Raw genomic sequence first — 4,810 nt, 5'->3', positions numbered from 1 at the left:
ATCCCTGAGACCAAAAATAAATGAAAGTCATGCCCACAATTCCAGACAAGGACACTTCCTTCTAATTCCTCCTCGAAATCAATCTCATCATTGCAATGAGCGCATTTTACATTACGGTCAACTTGAGCTTGATGATAAATCAATGACACTGGGAACAGAGAAGAAATGGGCCCATTGTACCATACGCAGACTCAAAACTTCAAAGAAATGTTACTTCTCCTTTCACCCTTGACCCTTGGAGCTGGACACTCAGTGCTGTGCAATGAGTAATAGCTTTATAATCATGCCGTGGATCAACTGCCTGTGTTCTTTTTCACTGGGATTTGGATTCTGATCTGTCATTTTTCTATGATTATATGTCAGGATTATATTTCAGGAAGAAAACCTGTTTGAAGCCAAAAGTATAGATCTTAAGTTTAGATGTTAAAAAAAAAAATGCACCAACACAAGAAAGGTTTTGTCAACCTCTATTGGATAATAATCTAGAAGCCAGAGTGGCCCACAGCTGGGCAAAGTCAAAACTTAATGCTATTACTGTTCAAATGGGCAAATTCTTTGGATGTTGTTTGTGAAAGGGAGGTATATGCAAAAAGACCTCCGAAGGCCAAAGGGGCCATATGATTGAAGGAAAAGGCCAAGAAGTCCAGCCTGACAAGAAATGGTTTATGAAGGGGACGCACGGATGGCAGAAGCGTGTTGTGGGCTGCCTCAAGACAGTAAATCGCCGTGCCCCCCACCTTGTGTAAGACTTGCTTTTATTGCCCTGGGGGGGTGATAGTCCTATCTCCAGAGCAGATCAGGATGTTAGGCCCAGGGTGTCCTTCAGGGTATGGTTAGATAAAAGGAGAGAATGGGGGAGGGGTCTGTGCTCTAGAAGGCTCCAGGTCATAGAGTGGTCATCATGGCGGACTTTTCCAAGGTGGCCCCAGTCTGGGTTACACAGATGTGAAAAGAAGGCAGTATAATAAGAAGGACTAGGCTTTATTAAATGAAAATATGTAGGACTTCCCCTCCCCCACCAGAGATAAGTTTTGCCTTTTGGCACAGGTGGTACTCTTAGACCCCATATGACATATAGCTATAGACATTCATCTTAAAATTCTGATTTTAAAATCTTTTTTGGGGGGAGAGGGTGGCACCTGGGTGGCTCAGTCAGTTAAGCGTCTGGCTTCAGCTCAGGTCATGATCTCAGGGTCGTGGGATGGAGCCCTACGGGGTTGGGCTCCCTGCTCTGTGGGGTGTCAGCTTCTCCCTCTGCCTCTGCCCCTCCTCCCTGCTCGTGCTCTCTCTCTCTCTCTCAAATAAATAGATAAAATCTTCAAAAAAATCTTTTTTTTTTTTTTTAAGTAGGCTCCATGCCCATCATGAAACCCAATGCGGGGCTTGAACTCACCATGGTGAGATCAAGACCTGAGTCGAGATCAAGAGTTGGACACTTAACTGACTGAGCCACCCAGGCACTCTTGATTTTAAAATCTTAATGCGTTTTATAATATGTGTTGTCTTAAAGCCTGAGGAAAATAGCATTATTCATGTTGTATTAAGTTATAATAATCAACTTGTCAATATCACTGTGTTCTAGATGTCCATTCTGTGACTTAAAGATGTGGGTTGAATGGAGCCACCCCTTCTTATCCTCCATGTCAATCCTGCTTAAGGACCCATCCAACAGCCAGAGATCTGTATAGAGGATCTTAGCTTTTTTGTGTCTCTTATCTTATCTCCCATCTGTTCTACCAACACTGGGCATGCAGCCTGCTTAAGATTCTCTCTCCGCCCTCCACTCCCTTCCTCTCTAAAAAAATAAAGTACAAACTACAGTGCAGCTCCCCTGAGCAAGCATCCACTGCCGGGAGCCTGGGTGGGCTTCCCTCTGGAAGAGTGACAGGAGGAATCTCCATCCATCTGGTTTGCCTTAGTGCCTTCCTGGGGATCAACAAATCACTGACATCTCAAAGTTCCTGCTGCAATAGCAAAGACAAGCCAGAACTATCACCTACGAAGCCACTAACCGTGCCCACTACACATGGCAGGGGCACGAGCCAGGTGTGTTCTGGCGGAGCTCCCCATGTGCCAGGTATTGGACATCAATGACGCAGGTCCAGAAACTGACTCTAGGGTTGATCAGACATAGGAACACATTCATGTTAACAAAATTGCCAAGAAGTGAATGTATAGATCAGAACCACCTAAGAAATAAAGTGCTAAGAAGTAAAATGCTAAGTAGCCCATAATACTCCTGTCTACAGATCTGTGTATGTTCCCCCTGAAGGGAGACCTGCAAGGGAAGTCACACCGTCAAGTGAAGGGTACTGGGGAACACAGAGTCCAGCAAAGGCTGCTGGTTTGGTGAGCCTAAGCCTAACGCCAGGGGACTCTGCCAGCCAATGCCCTTGTCTTCACTATAAGGTGGGGTCTCACCTACTCATCAGAAACTTGCATTTGGGGGCACCTGGGTGGCTCAGTATGTTAAATGTCCGACTCTTGATTTTGGCTCAGGTCATGATCTCAGGGTCGTGAGATCCAGCCCGTCGTGGAGCCCGCTTGGGATTCTCTCTCTCTCTCTCCCTTTTCCCCTCCCCCTCCATGGTTGCATGTGCTCTCTCTCCCTCTACAAAAAAAAAAAAAAAAGAAAAAGAAAAGAGAAAAGAAACTTGCATTTGAATGGACCTTTTTTTTTTTTTTTGCTTTCTGCCTGCACATCTTCTGGCCCCTATCCCTTCCTTAGAACGGACATAGGGGATCAGGTTTAAGACTTTTGGAAATAATACCAAAATTAGTTGATGTCATAGTTTGGAGCTTCCAAAAGCAGGTACCATGACAAAGAGTTGAGTGAAGACAGTTTTTTGGAAGGTGATCCCAGGAAGCATAAGGGAGGACATGAGGAAAATGAGCCAAGGAAGGGAGAAATGTCAATGCACGTTCATTAATAATCGGGATGCTCCTGTTTCCCACTAGGGGCTGTCTGAGATACCATGGGAAGCAAGCCCAGTAGAGCATATTCCCACCAATTCCCTTCTCCATTGTTTATTTACTATCCACCGCACCTCCAAGCTGTGCTTCAAGTGCCAAAGAAAACCTTCAAGCAGAGGGGAAGAGAGAAAAACCAGAGTCCAAGGTGGGGAGTTGTCAGGGCTCTAGGAATTGTCTGCAGGTGCCCGTGAATTCACAGGTGTCCACATGGACTATGCTGTAGCTGAGAAGTCCCAGATCCCTCCAGCAGCCACACGGTCACAATCAGATAAATTGCTCCACAAATGACTAATTGTCTGATACTCAATTCTTTTTTTATTCCCCTTGAGGCGTAATCTCCCAATGACCTCTGTTCAAGCCACGGCCCTGGGCTCGTGGTCCCAGAGCATTCAGCCCAGGAATTCAAGCCCAAGAATAGAAATGATACTCCATGAAAAGGTTGTTCTTTTTTCCCCAATGTTTTCATTTACCTTGAACTATAAATGATTCATAATTTGATTTTCCCCACTTGTCATAAAATATGAATTTTCAGGTAATTTTAAAGATTAATTCTTCAACCTAAACCAGCCCCCAAAAAGGTAGTGATATTTAAAATCATCTTTCAGTTCATTTCTATTTTAATATAGAGATTAACAGACCAACTCAAGGTTTAAGATTTTGTTTTTTTACTCAATATATCTTAGAATTAAATATTTATTATTGATACTAAGGAAAACTAAAAAAAAAATTATTAATTGTGCCTAAATTACAATCAAGTCAAAATTTTCCAAATGAAGATGCAATACTCAACAAACACCTAACACTCCCTTCGGCTCGTTATATAACTACAAGACAGTCAACCTGCTATTTATCTAGAGTATTTGTTCAACCACACTACAAACCATTAATTTTTAGAGAAAGTTCAGTTGCCAAACACTCTTGGCTTGTGCCTGAGCATCTAGAGTATAATCTTTGTTTTTCCTCTGACTGTGATAGCACATGGCAGTGACACAATTTCAGATATCTGCCACTTGTAGCTGAAGTACTATGATGAAAGAAGTGGATCATGATTCAAAGCCATCAAAAAGCAAAGGGATAGGGGAATTCCAAGAACAGCATTTGAAACCCAGAGGGGTTTTGCTCCTTCCAACAGCTAGTGACTGCAGGGGGGGCGGGAAGAAGCTTGGAGGGGCTTAGCAACTCAGGCCCTGTGAAAGCTCCAAATGGCCCTGCCAGGGTTGGCTTCTAGAACAGGGTACACACCGAGGAGAAACCTCAGGAAATGAATCAGAATTGTCCAGGGCAGGAGCAATAGAGACAAAGGTAAGAGAAGACCCAGACCACAGTGGGGAAGGGGACTGGATCCAGGAAATTTTGCTCAGAAAGCAAGGTGCTGTAGGTTTGAACAATACACAAAAACAACAGAATGGGGAGCTCTGTGGAGTTAGAAAAGCTTTTCTGAACGCTGCTTTAATTGGAAAGTTAAGAAGAACTAATTCCACTTAAAAACAAGTGACAGACATGCTCATTTTAGCAGCACATATACTAAAATTGGAATGATACAGGGAAGATTAGCATGGCCTCTGAGCAAGGAAGACATGCAAATCTGTGAAGCATTCCATATTAAAAAAAAAGGGTAACAGAAAATATCGAAGTCAAACCCTATACAAAATGACTATAAGAGAGTAAGAAACAGAATAAACATTTGATTGTACAGACAATCAAAGCATGCCAGAAAGATGTGGCAACAGAACAGATCAGAATTAACCTATTATCTCAAAACAAGCTAAAATGATATAACATATGGGTAAACAACATTTAGGAAAACTCAGAAATGAGGTAACAGAACTCAAAACAA

The 4,810-nt window shown here is 43.0% G+C and overlaps 1 non-coding gene across 1 annotated transcript; it reads left to right on the top strand.

Moving 5' to 3' along the window:
- The first annotated feature begins 4,473 nt into the window (after nucleotides 1-4,473).
- LOC115942453 (U6 spliceosomal RNA) lies at nucleotides 4,474-4,580 on the top strand. The gene has a single exon (XR_004077055.1). It is a non-coding gene; the product is annotated as a U6 spliceosomal RNA (small nuclear RNA).
- Nucleotides 4,581-4,810: the final 230 nt, after the last annotated feature.

Source organism: Leptonychotes weddellii, chromosome 6 (assembly GCF_054177405.1).
Source record: "Leptonychotes weddellii isolate Sample4059 chromosome 6, ASM5417740v2, whole genome shotgun sequence".
NCBI classification, from domain to species: domain Eukaryota; kingdom Metazoa; phylum Chordata; class Mammalia; order Carnivora; family Phocidae; genus Leptonychotes; species Leptonychotes weddellii.
This window is presented reverse-complemented; position numbering and strand designations above follow the sequence as displayed.